General features: G+C 37.6%; 1 protein-coding gene across 1 annotated transcript in view; it reads right to left on the minus strand.

The window, feature by feature from the left end:
* Scn2a (sodium voltage-gated channel alpha subunit 2) overlaps positions 1–17,656 on the minus strand; it is a 141,531-nt gene that overhangs the window by 93,606 nt on the left and 30,269 nt on the right. The window lies entirely within an intron of this gene.

Here is a 17,656-nt window from a genome sequence, read left to right on the forward strand (position 1 = left end):
GTTCTAAGCCAGAAAGCCATTCAATCAACATAAATGAAGTTAAAGTAAAAAGAAAGGGAGGGTTAAAAGTAAAAAAAAAAAAATCAAATAAAACAGCATATATATATGAACAAAGGTATTACAGATAGTTGTATTTAACATTAGATTTAATATTAGAGAATCTTAAACCCAAAAGATTTCTTTATTAACTCCACAGATGGCTTTTATGTCACCAAAGATAATTTTTCCCTAGGAGAAATTAACCTAATGATATATTATCCTCTTTTGTTTCTGACTTAGGTCACTGAAAACATCTAGAAAAAACAAACCAACTGATGAAATTCCTGAAGGCCAGTATACTAACTGATAACATAGTTGCAAGCTTACCAGTGCTAGCTTGGAGCTAAGATGTCCGCATGAGCTATCCCATTTCTTCCTCTCCATATCTCTATTGAGTAAATGCTTTCATGGTCTGTACTTGAAAACTAAAAAAAGAGATACCCTAAAATAGTATAATCAGAATTCAAACTGAAAGTCTGACATCATAAATCTTTGATATTTATTCAGTCACGAAAAGAAACACTCCTGCAATTTAAGCCCCAAACAAAAGCTAGGCAGTGGCAGTGGCAGTGGTTATAATCAGAAGCAGATCTAAGTACTCAACCTGCACACGTGTACATTTAGCAAATCTACTTTTTGAAATAAGGTCAAATTATAGTAAAAAAAGAATACATATACATATACCTATTCATATCTTACTATAGCAGATATCTTTTGATTATGGAAAAAGAAGAATTTTCAAACTTATTGAATCAAAGAGACAAAGAAGAGAAAGGAATTTGTAAGTTTATTGACTACGGAGAGAAATAATTTATTGCATTGTAGCTTGTAGTTTAGGGCTAACTTTAAGCATAGGATGATTTAGGAGATCAACTTTCATTTAAAACATATAAGATGGGGTCAGGAGTTTGGCCTAGTGGTAGAGTGCTTGCCTAGCATTCACAAAGACCCGGGTTCAATTCCTCGGTACCCCACATACATAGCAAAAGGCCAAAGTGGTGCTGAGGCTCAAGTGGTAGAGTGCTAGCCTTCAGAAAGTCCAAGGACAGTGCTCAAGCCCTTAGCCCAAGCCCAGGACTGGCAAAAAATAAAAATAAAAAAATAAAACATATAAGCTTACTGTTGTAGCAATAGCTTTTGTAGTGTTTGTTATTGTATCACACTAGGTAAGATCTTACTGGAAACTCAGCCTATCAACCACCCAGATTAAAGTCTATTGGGAAAGAAGATTCAGAAAAATCTTCCACTGACTCTCGCTTGCTCCCACTGGATCATCTGCTTGTCCTGAAGTAAGCAGTGCCATGCTTCACTATCACTGGTCTGCCCTGAGCCACACACTCCTGAGCTCCAGAACCTTCATCCATGGAATGAAGAAGAAACTGACAGAATTGTAGGTGTGATCTACAAAAAACATTTAAAAACAGTTGGAGTTCTGTTACTTAGATGGGGAGTAGAACAACAAAAGAAGCAAGCATGGGAGCTGGGGCGGAAGATGGTGGCAGTTCAAGGTGAGACATACTGAGCTCCTGCCAAGATTCATGTACTGGCAGTGCAGGATACAATCCTCTAACAGAAATTGATCCTAACTAAGTTTTAGGACCACAGAGACTCAGGCAGAAAGAAAAAAAAGGGAAAAAAGGAAGAATACCAGCGCAAAAAGAGAGCGTGGAGCTCCGCCGCGGAGCAGCCAGGGAGACAAAGGCTCTTCTGAATCAGAGCAGAGAAAGCGCTCCACAGCAGCGCAGACCCTCCAGCTGCAGACAGAGCCACACAGAGCCTGCGCGAGCCCAGAGCCGACACCCGGCCGTGCACAGACCTGCCAGTTTCACGGAACTGGAGAATCCAGCAATTTGTGAGTACCTTCTCCTTGGAGAACTTTCTACTTCTGCTCCAGGAACGGCATTGGGAGGGAGCCCTTCCCCTACAAGATGAGAGCAGCACCATCTTGACTGCTGGCAATGACCCAGGCCAAAGCAATTGGAGCCTGAGAGGTGTTGCTGACAGCGCCACCAACCTATAGGGCAAAGGATTTCCCAGAGATCCCTTAGCCAGAAATCCGGCTCAGCGCTGCTGAAATGCATCCCCCTGCGCCGCCCACAGACCTGGTAAACAAAGCCGCCTGCGGATCTCTCAACTTTGTTTTACCAAACAAGCAATCTCATCCGGAAAACCGCAAAGCCGAATCACAAGAGAAGTGCTTAGATCCCAAATTTAGTGGAGACACAAGTTTCCTAACCTCTCCCCCCACCAAAAAAAAAAAAAACCAAAAAACTGAAGAATACCCTTTTTTTATTTTTTGTCCCATTCCATTTGCATGTTAAAATGTTATTTTTCTCTTTGCCATTTAACCTACACCTTTTTTCTAATGTTATGATTATTCCTTTTTTTCCTTTTTTTCTTCTCTCTTTTCCCGCATTCCTGCTGTCACTGTGGTCGTTCCTAGAAACACAGTGACAGCTCTGGGTACAGTTTGAATAAAAACGATATCCATATTGATACAGTCACCTGCTTTTAAAACTCCGGGTTCTCAACCCTAGTATCTCTTGGGTAAGAACTCAGAACAGTGAGGAGTCTACCCCCACCTTTTTTCTTTTCTTTTCTTTTCTTTGTGTGTGTGTGTGTGTGTGTGTGTGTGTGTTCTGTTTTCTTTTCTTTTCTTTTTTTTATTTTTTATTGTAATTAGTAAAAGGGTTACATGATATTTGCCAGAGAGAAGGTGCGTTAATTCACATACATTGATACCCTTTCACATGTCTTGGTACCCATTTCCCTCCCCGGCCACACCCCCCACCTGTCTTGGTTTTCCCCCCTTCCCTATCAAATTTCAAATATCCAAATACAAATAAATTCAATATATTAGATAACAAAGTGAGATACTATACCAATATGAGATAACAAGGGACAGCAAAGGAGATGAGAGACAACATAGTACATTAAACAACAATCATTCATTATATGGCTTTTGTTTCACTATCCTGGAGGTCCTTTTAATTGGCTTCACATTATATGTCCTTATGTATCAAGATTTTGCTCTATTGCAAATCTCTGCTAGTAGAGCCCAAGGTTTCTACTGATTATGACAAATGAGGGAAACCATTGAGCCTAAGTTCCTTTGAGTCTGGCTTACTTCACTTAATATGATTTTTTCTAAGTCTTTCCATTTCCTAACAAATGGGGCGATGTCATTCTTTCTGACAGCAGCATAGAATTCCATTGTGTACAAATACCACAACTTGTTGATCCACTCACCAACTGAGGGACATCTAGGTTGGTTCCATATCTTTGCTATGGTGAATAGTGCTGCAATGAACATTGTTGTGCTAGTGGGTTTAGTATGTCCTTGTTTCTGGATGGTTGGGTAAATGCCAAGTAGTGGAATTGCTGGGTCATAGGGGAGTTCTATGTTTAGCCTTTTGAGGCACTGCCACACTGCTTTCCATAGTGGTTGGACGAGTTTGCACTCCCACCAACAGTATAGTAGTGATCCCTCCTGGCCACATCCCCTCCAGCATCTGTTGTCATTCGTTTTCCTGATCCTGGCCATTCTAGCTGGAGTGAGGTGGAATCTTAGAGTTGTTTTGATTTGCATTTCTTTTATGACCAGAGATGTTGAGCATTTCTTCATGTGTCTATAGGCCATTTTTGTTTCTTCTTCAGAGAAGACTCTCTTTCAGTCTTTGGCCCATTTTTTAATGGGATGGTTGTTACTTTGGAGGTTAGTTTTGGAGTGATTCAATTTTTTGAGTTGTTGATATATTTTAGATATGAGGCCTTTGTCCGTTGTTTGGTTGGTGAAGATCTTCTCCCACTCTGTAGGCTTTCTGATTAGTTTACTAGCTATGTCCTTTGCCATACAAAAGCTCTGCAGTTTAATGCAGTCCCACTTATCCAGCCTTTCTCTGATTTGTTGTGATTCTTGGTCCTTATTAAGAAAGTTTCGACCTGTGCCAAGGAGGCCTAATGTATCTCCTATTCCTTCCTGTAGAGTTTTCAGTGTGTCAGCTTTTACCTCCAGGTCTTTGATCCATTTGGAGTTAATTCTAGTGCAAGGTGACAAAGAAGGATCCAGCTTTAGTTTTCTGCAGGTGCTTAACCAGTTCTGCCAGCACAACTTGTTGAAGAGGCTGTCTTTCTTCCATTCTATTTTTTTGGCTACCTTGTCAAAGATTAGGTGGCCATAGGTCTGTGGTTTAATATCTGGGTCCTCAGTTCTATTCCATTGGTCTTCAGGCCTGTTCCTGTGCCAGTACCAAGCTGTTTTGAGGATTATAGCTCTGTAATAGAGTCTAAAGTTTGGAATTGAAATTCCTCCAGTGCTGTTCTTTCTGCTAAGAAGTGTTTTTGCTATACGGGGTCTTTTATTATTCCATATGAAATTTTGGATTGCCTCTTCTATTTCTTTAAAGAATGACATTGGTATGTTGATGGGTATTGCATTGAATTTGTAGATAGCTCTTGGCAAGATTGTCATTTTCACAATGTTGATTCTTCCAATCCAGGAGCATGGGAGGTTTTTCCATTTCCTTAGTTCTGCTTTAATTTCCTTTTTTAGGGTTTTGAAGTTTTCGTCAAAAAGGTCCTTTACATTCTTAGTTAAGCTAATTCCTAGGTACTTTATTTTCTTTGAGGCTATTGTGAAAGGAGTTTCTTTCCTGATTATTGCCTCGTTCCTCTCACTGTTGGCATAAAGGAAGGCAGTTGATTTTTGAGGGTTGATTTTATAGCCTGCTACTCTTCCAAAGCTTTGGATCAGCTCAAGGAGCTTAGGAGTAGAGTCTATAGGATTCTTTAAATACAGAATCATGTCATCTGCAAAGAGGGATAGTTTTATTTCCTCTTTCCCTACTTGGATCCCCTTTATGCTTGCTTCTTGCCTTATTGCACTGGCTAGGAATTCTAGTACTATGTTAAAGAGTAGTGGAGAGAGTGGGCATCCTTGTCTCATTCCTGATTTTAGAGGGAATGGCTTTAGATTTTCACCATTAAGTGTAATACTAGCAGTAGGTTTCTCATACACAGCCTTTATTACATTAAGGAATGTTCTCCAGAGCTTTTAACATGAAGGGGTGTTGGATCTTGTCAAATGCCTTTTCCGCGTCTATTGAGACAATCATGTGATTTTTGTCTTTGCTCCTGTTGATGTGTTGAATTATATTAATTGATTTGAGTATGTTGAACCAGCTTTGCCTCCCTGTGATGAATCCAGTGTGATCATAGTGTATAATTTTTTTGACGAAATCTATCCCCCTGTGCCCCCCACAGACCTGGTAAACAAAGCCGCCTGCGGATCTCTCAACTTTGTTTTACCAAACAAGCAATCTCATCCGGAAAACCGCAAAGCCGAATCACAAGAGAAGTGCTTAGATCCCAAATTTAGTGGAGACACAAGTTTCCTAACCTCTCCCCCCACCAAAAAAAAAAAAAAACCAAAAAACTGAAGAATACCCTTTTTTTATTTTTTGTCCCATTCCATTTGCATGTTAAAATGTTATTTTTCTCTTTGCCATTTAACCTACACCTTTTTTCTAATGTTATGATTATTCCTTTTTTTCCTTTTTTTCTTCTCTCTTTTCCCGCATTCCTGCTGTCACTGTGGTCATTCCTAGAAACACAGTGACAGCTCTGGGTACAGTTTGAATAAAAACGATATCCATATTGATACAGTCACCTGCTTTTAAAACTCCGGGTTCTCAACCCTAGTATCTCTTGGGTAAGAACTCAGAACAGTGAGGAGTCTACCCCCACCTTTTTTCTTTTCTTTTCTTTTCTTTTCTTTTCTTTTCTTTTCTTTTCTTTGTGTGTGTGTGTGTGTGTGTGTGTGTGTGTGTTCTGTTTTCTTTTCTTTTTGTTTCTTTTTTCCTTTTTTTTCTTTTCTTTCTTAAATTGGTATCATTGAAATCTCCTATATCAACCTCTCTCTTTTCTCTATATATTCTTCTTATTACTCTTCTTATTTTGGTAAGTTTTATCTAAGTTAATCTAAACTTTCTACACAAATACTCTACCTGTCCATCACCTTAGGTCAGTTATCCTTACACGATACCCTTTCTTCATTACCATACTATTCTTACACTCCTGTATTATTCTTTTCCTACCTCCCTTGTTGTATTTCATATTATTTTTCTATCTCTGGTCCTCTGTTCATCCTTCAACTCTTATAATGCATGGATCTACATTTGATGGTTGTTGAGCAATGCTGTGTATCTAGGTGTTCAATTATACTCTAGGTCCAGAGGGACTTAAATACAATAGAGATTGGATTGAGGGGCTTATTGTTTTGGTCATAAATTGGTCATCTGTGATTGTATTAGATTTGTATGTAAGTGTACAAAAAGAAAGAGTGTTATTACCAATCAAAAAGAGCTAATATCTATGGTCAGCCAACAAAAAATGTCTAGGTTGGTTATATCTGAAAAATTATAATCTTGTTTAGTATTAATCTTGCTCCCATCCTCAAATGGGCAGAACAAGAAACTCAAGAAAAATGTCAAATCAAGGAATAGCATCTCCCACCCAACATAAACAGGCAATGGAGCAGTCAGTGGCAAATGTAGAGGAGAGCCTTCCAAGTGCTATACAAATGCATGTTGATAAACATCATTAACAAAAAGTGTGAAAACATAAAGAAAGAGATAAGGGAGGAAGCCACAGCTAAACAAGAGGAAACCATAAATAAGGTGATATGTGAAAAAGGGGAAGCCATAAAGGATGCCACAATAAAGGTTTTTCAAAAAAAAAATGGACGAATTCATAGAATCCACAAACAAAAAGGTGACTGAACTCCAACAAATGTCCAAAAAGAATAAAGCTGCTGAGCTAACCACTCAAATGGAAATCAAGGAGTTAAAGAAATCCATACATGATCTAAAACAAGAGATGCAAGGCATCAAAAATGAGCAATTAGAAGCAAGGGAAATGAAGAATAAAGCAGATAGCTTTGATAGCAGGTTAGACAATGCAGAAGAGAGAATTTCCAGGGTTGAAGATAATTTAGGTATTATAGAAAAAGAACAAAAAATGAGTCAATTCAAATCTAGGAAATATGAGAAAATGCTACAGGAGGTCCAAGATACAATCAGGAAGCCTAATTTAAGGCTAATTTGTATTGAGGAGGGTCTAGAGAAAGAGGTCATTGGTATTGGAAATATACTTCAGGGAATCATCTCAGAGAACTTCCCAAATATCCAGATACAAGAAGCTTTTAGAACCCCAAACAGACCTGACCAGAAAACGACATCCCACAGACCTGACCAGAAAACGACATCCCACTGCCACATTATAATCCAAACTGGATCAATAGAGGCCAAAGATAGGATCCTAAAAGCAGTCAGGGAGAAGAGAACAATCACCTATAAAGGCAAACCAGTCAGAATAACCCCAGATTTCTCAGCAGAGACAATGCAAGCAAGAAGAGATTGGAACGATATATACCATGCCCTGAAGTCAAATAACTACCAACCAAGAATACTCTACCCAGCTAAGCTCTCATTCATAACTGAGGGAACAATAAAAACATTCCATTCCAAGGAAAAGCTTCAACATTATGTAGCAACAAAACCAACACTACAGAAAATTCTCAAAGATGTTCTACACATGGAAAACCAACACAAATGTAATACAGAGAAAGACATGGCACCTAAAACTCATAACATCTAAGTACCACAAAAACTATCAAGACACAGGCCCTAATGAAAGCTTGTAAAAATGGCAGGAACTAATAAATATTTCTCAATCCTGACTCTAAATATCAATGGACTTAACTTTCCAATTAAATGGCATAGATTATTTAGTTGGATCAAAAAACAAGATCCATCATTCTGCTGTCTTCAGGAGACACATCTTACCCCAAAAAACAAACACCTTTTGAAAATAAGAGGTTGGAATAAACTCTATCAAGCTAATGGCCCCCATAAACAGGTTGGAGTTGCCATCCTCATATCAGATAAAATAGACTTCAAACTAAAATTAGTGAGAAAAGACAAACAAGGTTACTACATACTACTAAAGGGATCTTTCCTCCAGGAGGACATAATGGGCCTAAATATCTACACACCGAACCCCAGAGCTCCGAACTTCATCAAGCAAACTTCACTTTCACTGAAGCCATACATAGATTGAAACACAGTGATTGTTGGTGACTTTAACACACCACTCTCACCTATGGACAGATCAACAAGGCAAAAACTCAACAGAGAAACCTTAGAATTGAACAACTATATAGACCAACTAGATCTAGCAGACATCTACAGATTATTCCACCCAGCAACAACACAATACACGTTTTTCTCAGCAGCACATGGAACATTTTCCAAAATAGACCACATTTTAGGCCATAAAACAAACCTGGACAGATTCAGAAACACTGAAATCATTCCCTGCACTCTCTCAGTCCACAAGGGCATCAAATTGGAACTGAACACACAACTCCATCAATGAAAACCCTGTAACTCATGGAGATTGAACAACTCATTGCTGAATCACCAATGGGTCATCAAAGAGATCAGAACAGAAATCCAACAGTTTATGAAATTTAACAATAAGGAGCACACAAAATACCAGCGCCTTTGGGACACGGCAAAGGCAGTACTCAGAGGAAAATTTATAGCTCTGAGTGCCTCCAATAACAAATTGGAAAAAACACAAACCAACAATTTAATGTTTCACCTTAAGCTCCTGCAAAAAGAGCAACAAACCAACCCTAATCCCACTAGAAGGAAGCAAATTATTAAAATCAAAGCAGAATTAAATGAATTGGAATCCAAAAAAACTATAGAAAGAATCAACAAAACAAGGAGTTGGTTCTTTGAAAGAATTAACAAAATTGACAGACCCTTAACAAATCTTACCAAAAAAAGAAGGGTGCATCCCAAAATGAACAAAATCACAGATGATAATGGTAATATCATGACAGAAATTACCAAGATCCAGAGTATCATGAGGGAATACTTCTCAAACCTTTACGCCAACAAATTTGAGAATCTAGATGAAATGGACGAATTCCTAGCCAATATTAACATACCCACACTGAACCAAGAAGAACTAACCCAACTATGCAAGCCTATTTCAAGCACTGAAATAGAAATGGCAATTAGAGAACTTCCACCTAAGAAAAGCCCAGGGCCAGATGGATTCACAGCTGAATTCTATAAGGTCTTCAAAGCAGAGCTCACACCAATACTCCTCAAGCTCTTCAACGAAATTGAAAATGAAGGTTCTTTACCAATCTCATTCTATGAAGCTAGTATAACCCTCATCCCCAAACCAGACAGAGATTCATCAAAGAAGGAGAACTATAGACCTATTTCTTTGATGAACATCAATGCACAACTTCTCAACAAAATACTGGCCAACTGTCTACAACAACTTATCAAAAAAATTACACACTGTGATCAAACTGGATTCATCACAGGGAGGCAAAGCTGGTTCACCATATGGAAATCAATTAATATAATTCAACACATCAATAGGAGCAGGGACAAAAATCACATGATTGTCTCAATAGACGCAGAAAAGGCATTTGACAAGATCCAACACCCCTTTATGGTAAAAGCTCTAGAGAAATTAGGAATCCATGGACCATTCCTCAATGTAATAAAGGCTGTGTATGAGAAACCTACTGCTAGTATTACAATTAAGGGTGAAAAGCTAAAGCCATTCCCTCTAAAATCAGTAACGAGACCAGGATGCCTACTCTCTCCATTCCTCTTTAACATAGTACTAGAATTCCTAGCCAGTGCAATAAGGCAAGAAGCAAGCATAAAGGGGATCCAAATAGGGGAAGAGGAAGTTAAACTTTCCCTCTGTGCAGCTGACAGGAGTCTGTATTTAAAGAACCTTATAGACTCTACTCCCAGGTTGCTTGAGCTGATTCAAAACTTTGGAAGGGTAGCAGGCTATAAAATTAACCCTCAAAAATCAACTGCCTTCCTCTACGCCAACAGTGAGAGGAATGAGGCAACAATCAGGAAAGCAACTCCGTTTGCAATAGCCTCAAAGAAAATAAAGTACCTAGGAATTAGCTTAACTAAGAATGTAAAGGACCTTTTTGATGAAAACTTTAAAACCCTGAAAAAGGAAATCAAAGCAGAACTGAGGAAATGGAAAAACCTCCCATGCTCCTGGATTGGAAGAATCAATATTGTGAAAATGACAATCTTGCCAAGGGCTATCTACAAATTCAATGCAATACCCATCAATAGCCCAATGTCATTTTTTAAAGAAATAGAAGAGGCAATCCAAAATTTCATATGGAATAATAAAAGGCCCCATATAACAAAAACACTTCTTAGCAGAAAGAACACTGCAGGAGGAATTTTAATACCAAACTTTAGACTCTATTACAGAGCTATAATTATCAAAACAGCTTGGTACTGGCATAAAAACAGGCCTGAAGACCAATGGAATAGAATTGAAGAACCAGATATTAAACCACAGACCTATGGCCACCTAATCTTTGACAAGGAAGACAAAAAAAATAGTATGGAAGAAAGATAGCCTCTTCAACAAGTGGTGCTGGCAGAACTGGTTAAGCACATGCAGAAAACCAAAGTTGCATCCTTCTTTGTCACCTTGTACTAGAATGATCTCCAAATGGATCAAAGACCTGGAGGTAAAAGCTGACACTGTGAAAACTTACAAGAAGGAATAGGAGATACACTAGACCTCCTTGGCACAGGTCGAAACTTTCTTAATAAGGACCAAGAATCACAACAAATCAGAGAAAGGCTGGATAAGTGGGACTGCATTAAACTGCAGAGCTTTTGTATGGCAAAGACATAGCTAGTAAATTAATTAGGAAGCCTGCAGAGTGGGAGAAGATCTTCACCAACCATACAACAGACAAAGGCCTCATATCTAAAATATATTAACAACTCAAAAAATTGAATCACCCCAAAACTAATCTCCAAAGTAACAACCATGCCATTAAAAGATGGGCCAAAGACTGAAAGAGAGTCTTCTCTGAAGAAGAAACAAAAATGGCCTATAGACACATGAAGAAATGCCCAACATCTCTGGTCATAAACGAAATGAAAACGAAAGCAACTCTAAGATTCCACCTCACTCCAGTTAGAATGGCCAGGATCAAGAAAACTAATAACAACAGATGCTGGAGGGGATATGGCCAGGAGGGATCACTACTGCACTGTTGGTGGGAGTGTAAACTCGTTCAACCACTATGGAAAGCAGTGTGGCAGTGCCTCAAAAGACTAAACATTGACCTCCTCTATGCCCCAGCAATTCCACTACTTGGCATTTACCCAATTATCCAGAAACAAGGACATACTAAATCCACCAGCACAACAATGTTCATTGCAGCACCATTTACCATAGCAAAGATATGGAACCAACCTAGATGTCCCTCAGTTGATGAGTGGATCAACAAGATGTGGTATTTGTACACAATGGAATTCTGTGCTGCTGTGAGAAAGAATGATATTGCCCCATTTGTTAGGAAATGGAAAGACTTAGAAAAGATCATATTAAGTGAAGTAAGCCAGACTCAAAGGAACTTAGGCTCAATGGTTTCCCTCATTTGTCCTAATCATTAGAAATCTTGGGCTCTCCTAGCCGAGATTTGCAATAGAGCAAAACCTTGATACAAAAGGCCATATTGTAGGACGCTAAATGACAGGATCTCTAGGATATAGAATCATAAGCCATATAATGAATGATTGTTGTTCTTAAGGTACCATGTTATCTCTCATCTCTTTTGCTCTCCCTTGGTTATCTCGTATTGTTACAGTATCTCACTTTGTTACCTGATATATCAGATATATTTGTATTTGATTATTTGAAATTGGATAGGGAAGGGGGGAAAACAAGATGAGGGGTGGAGTCTGGGGGAGGGAAATGCGGACCAAGACATGTGAAAGGGTATCAATGTATTGGAATTAATGCACCATCTATCTGGCAAATATCATGTAACCCTTCTATTTATTACAATAAAAATATATGAAAAAAAGAAGCAATCATGTACTCTCACATATACTAATCATATTTACAATGCCTTAATATTTGGAAAACAACATCAATATCAATTAAGAAATGCTATATAAGTACGCACTTATATATTCACAAATGTGTATGTATGTATGTATGATATTTATTTACATTTCCTTTTTATCTCTGTATTTTTCTTTGTTTCTCTTCCATAAATAGCGAATTAGATAGCAGTCAAAATGAGCTTCCCCAAAGAAATCCTCTCTACTGTAATGAAAAACAGAAATCTTTCACTCAGTGTCTATGGTGAACATCCTATTTTTATCAAATGAACGTTCATATTACTTTACAAATTTTCACAGAAATTAACTGGATTACTGGAAGTGTATAACTAAAAAACTAAATTGGGGAATAGAATAGTTATGAGGTGATTTGCTAAACACAATTCCTTGAGGAGATATACAATACAATATCTACTTTACCTGAAGCCCTATTTTCAGAGTTATGAAACAACTTAACCTTTTAACAGTTGAATGAGATAGATACTATGATCTTCTTTAAAAGTTATAGAAAGCTGGTCATGGTGCTTACATCTATAGTTCTATGACCAGTTGGAAAGATTCTTTTCAAGGCCAGTTTACAAGACTCCATCACAACAGAAAAAGATGAGTATTGTAGAGCATGCATTTCAACTTAACTATGGCAGGACACAGGAAAAGAGAAAGACCCTACCTCAAATTAGCCAGTGCAAAAATGGGTGGAGGCGTAAATCAACAGTAGAGCACCTACATAACAAGTATTAGACCCTGAGTCCAAACCCTAGTACCTTAACAAAAAAAACAGGATATGGATATAGTGGCACAAACAAGTCATTTCAACACACAAGTCACTATAATGCAGAAGCAAAGTCAGAATTGAAGCTCATTTTTCCTTGGCTTTAGAATCCATTTTTTGAATTAGTATGTAATCTTTAAGCTTTTTTTTTCTTTCTGGAATCATTCACTTTCCAAAGCACACTAAGTTATCTGAAATTTATCTGACATTTTATTAATTGTAGGGTTACTTTTTGCTCTTCCATTGATCCCAATAGTGAGAAAAGTCTTCTTTGGGCATTTCAAAAGGTGAAAAGTTATTTTACCAAAATATCTTCCACATGGAGTGATCAGCATCTGAATAGTTTTCTCATGCTGAGTGCTGGTGTAATAGCTAGAATCTTAGTTACTCAGAAGGCTGAGGTACAAGGACTAAGATCTGAAGCCAGCCTTATCAGACAAATTTTGGAAACCCTATCTCCAACTGACCAGCAAATATGACTCAAGTAGTAGAGCAGTAAGCTTTCAGAAAAAAATAATAAGGTCCTAAATTGAAGCCCCAGTACCAGCAAAAACGAAACCAAATGAAACCAAACCAAAGCAAAATAGAAAACAAAGTGATTTCTCATCTCTAAGAAACTATAATGTAGATTTGAAATAAAAGCTATAGGCTCTTTTTTCTACTTTCCTAGCACATGTAGTAATAATTATTGCATAACTAATTTGTCTCCATAAAGACCAACATTTATATAATAAGGATTCTAAAGATAAACTTATACCAAGAAAATGACTGGGTTATTAAAACTCATAAAGATGTAATCATAAAATAATTATAATAAGTGGTTATGAGTAACAAGCTTAAGCGATTTTTGTACCCACAAAAGCCAAGAACTACTGAAAAATATCTTTTTCTGGAAATGTTTACAGTTGTTGATTTAGTTTGCTTCAATGTATTGGAGTAATATGAATACAAATTAAGAAAAGAATTGTAAAATATTACCTGAAGATTTGCTTCCCAGATTTTCTAACTTCCTCATTCCAGAGCAGTGAGTCTATGCTTCTGAGAACTTTCTAAAATTGTTACCTACTGTGTACTTGTATAGCCCTTTCTTTAGCCTCAATCCACCTGCTCATTTCTATTACTGACAATTGCCACAATAGGAGAAAGTCCTGGACAGCCAGGCTCGTGTGCTTTTCTGCAGTTGGTTGGAGACAGAGTACAATTACTTTGTGAAAGACTTAAGTTCAGTATGTACTGGTAAGAAAATTTAGGGGGTGGGGGGTAGGGTAATGGGGACCAAGACATGTGAAAGGGTATCAATGTATGTGAATTAATGCACCTTCTATCTGACAAATATCATGTAACCCTTTTATTAATTACAATAAAAATATTAAAAAAAAGAAAGAAAGAAAGAAACAAACAAACAAAATACTTAGCTTGTGCATGATGAAATAAATTTATTTTCAGGACTTTATTTTTATCTTGTAGGCTTTCATTGAGCAATATTCAATAAAAATAGGCTTCAAAAATTATTGTTATTTTAAGACATATTTGTTTTTCTTCAACAGATAGATCCTAGCTCTTAAAGTTTCCAGAATCCCCCAAAATAGCACCATCAGTCGGTGACCAGGAATCCAATATGTGAGTCTTTAGAGACCATTCCATATTCAAACTACAAGTCTTAGATATTCATTTCTTTCCAAGGAAGTATTTGTTCTTATTTTCCTAAATTAGAAGTATTTCTGTCTCTATCTTGCTTATTTAATTTGTGATCTGTTTCTGAGTTTCTGTATGCCTGTGTCTAAGATCTATCTCTGAGTTTAATGTCTACACCTGTACCTTTATTATTATCAATACATTTAATGCACAGACACAGAACACTTAATTCCTTCATTAATAAATGATGGCCATTTTCTTAGGGAAGACATCTTAGTGTCAGCCTTGATTTCTTCCTTGTGCTTTTCTGCAATACATATTATTCATTATTCACTAGCAAATTCTCTTGTTTTATGTTCAAAATATACCTGGACTCCAACAATTTAACTACTCTGCTTTTGGCATTATCAAGCTTCATTATGTTTCAAGAATCTTTATCATTGCTTATTAATACAATGTGTGTGGTGCAGTGCAAAACACAATGGCAATTGTAAGTTAATAAACACATATATATATTTCTTGATATGTAAAGTGTTCTGATTTGGTAGACTGCTTGAGGCATTTAATGTAGTTTAGACTATAGCAAACAGTACATGTTCACCCTTAACTCAAACTGGAAGCTTTTATTTGTCCCTGTCTCCTACCTCCAGGTTCTTCTTGCCACTGGCTGCTAGAGTGAAGCAACTTGACACAAGAAAAAGCAGAGAAATCAAGTCCTCATGAGACTGTTACTCTATTGCTAAGCAATGCTCCCTTTCTCTCTTCCTCCAAAAGACTGAAACCTCTGCACCTGAGTACATGTGGATTGTGGGTGGATGAGGGACTGAGTTCTTTACTGCTTTAGTGACATCTTTACCGAGGGAAGTGTTGATGTTGTCAATTCGACTTGCTCTTGTAACCTAAACGCTGGCAAGGCTACAAGAGTGGAATGCAGATTTCTTTCTATTAGTAACCAGTATCCTCGATGGTAGAAGGTGGCAATAGTCAGTGAGAAGAGATGTGAAAGAAAAGGGTGGGCATCTTCAGAATCTCTGAGTAGGGGGTACTACCTGAAGATCTAGGCACCAAAGTTAGTACCATCTATAGTTCTGTGGACTGTATATATACAATCTAAATTCAATGATAAACTACTACTATATCAATGCAGTAAATGCAGAATACTAGATCCCAACATACGTGGTCCTTTTGAGCATGGAGCTTTGTGTGGTCTTCCATGAGTAATGGGCAGGCAATGATAAACTACTACTATATCAATGCAGTAAATGCAGAATACTAGACCGCAACATACATGGTCCTTTCGAGCATGGAGCTTTGTGTAGTCTTCCATGAGTAATGGGCAGGTAGTAGTCACACCTGGTAATGATCTCTGAACAGCTCTCCCCGCTTTATTCTTGGTCACTTCAATTTAGTAGTCAGATTATTTTATTTTTATTTATTTTAATGTATAGAGGAGTTAGAGTTTATATTCACCAGATAAAAGGTGCATTATTTCTCATACATTGATACCCCTTCTCATGTTTTTGTCCCCATTTCCTTCCCCCACCCCTCTTGTTTTCCCCTTCTATTTCAAATAAACATTTATATATACATATAATATACCAGGTAACAAAATAAGATACTGAAACAATATGAGATTAACCAAGGGGTGACACAAGAGAAGAGAAAAAAATAGTACATTAAGAACAGCAGTCAGTCATAATTAAGCTCTTGTTTCCATGTCCTGGAGACATGGCCTCATCCTATATGGACTTACATATCCAGGGTTTGAGCTATTGTAATCCTCTGCTAGGAAAGACCTAGGTTTGTACTAATTATTACAAATGAGGAAAACCATTGAGCATATATTCCTTTGGGTCTTAGCCAGATTATTTTAAAACACAACACAACTGTGTCATTATTCTGGCAAAAATTCTCCATGACTCTCCATCTACCCAAGGGAGGAGAATAAGATGGGTTCTGCTGACCTAAGCCCCCTCACACTCACTGCTTTCCCTTATTTCAGCTTCCCTATCCTGTCCTATATGTTTCTCCAAATATATTCACTGTAGACACACCTTAGGTCCAGATTTCGGTGCCTGCTCTTTCCTTTGCCTGAAATGTCTTTGCATGGTACATTCCATGAGCATTTCATAATCTGCCCAAAATGTGATTGTAGTGATGATGCCTTCTCCAATCACCCTCTGTGAAGCTCCAACCATCCCCTACTAATGCAAATACGCAGCCAACCCCTAGCCACACACCACAAACCCATCTCCATTACTTCTTTCTATAGTTTTCACTCATAGTCTACCTTATAATCGAGTGACTAGACACCAGTTATTTATAATATCTGTCTTTGCCATTGACATATGAATGAGATATCTTAGGTCAGGTTTTCCTAAAGCAGGCACTGACATGGGCCAAATAGTAAACATCTGAATGAAGATCCATTAAAGGATGTGACTTCCAAATTTTGCTTGTCTTCATAAGATTATGACAAAGGGTCACTGGCTAAGGATGTGAGTGAGCAATAAAAATTCCCATGCACTAGACTTCCTGCACAAGCAGGATCAAAAAATGCAAACAGCCAGAAATCAGTCCTCCAAAGAGATTCAGGCACACATTTTTGTAAGCAAACCACTCAGCAGCAGAATGGCAATGGGCATAAAAAATATAAAACCAAATCATAGAAGCAACCAGGAAACCAAGATGATATGACTTGAATATAGCAACAGGGAAGACCTTTCGAAGAGGCAAAGTTATATCTTTCCTTTTTCTCTAGAAGCCCCATCTCATATTTGAGTCAGTATTATCTTTTTCCACACTTCTTGAACTGCTATCCACTGTGTCACTCTCCTTCCTTCTTTCATTGCCAAGCTAGATGCAGACCATATGATCACTTAGCACAACTGCCAATAATTAGCTTTCACTCTTCAATTGTTCTTCATCCATCCATTTTCAAATCGCTTTTGTAATGCTTTTAAAGCATAGCTCTAATCATATTGATAGGCTGTCTAAAGTATTTACTTAGGAATCTGATTAAAAGCTTCTTTATTATCCCTTGGTGCTGATCTTACATTTCTCTTCCTCTTAACTAATTCTTTAGTGTCATTCAATTAAATACAAGCCCTTTTCTGTTCCTAACCCAGCTGTTTTCTTACTTTACAAAAGTTTTGTTCAGTCTCTTTCAGTTAGAATATTCCCTGTCCCAACAAATTAATTTAAAATT

This window comes from Megascapheus bottae, chromosome 12 (assembly GCF_031878675.1).
Source record: "Megascapheus bottae isolate mThoBot1 chromosome 12, mThoBot2.hap1, whole genome shotgun sequence".
NCBI lineage: Eukaryota > Metazoa > Chordata > Mammalia > Rodentia > Geomyidae > Megascapheus > Megascapheus bottae.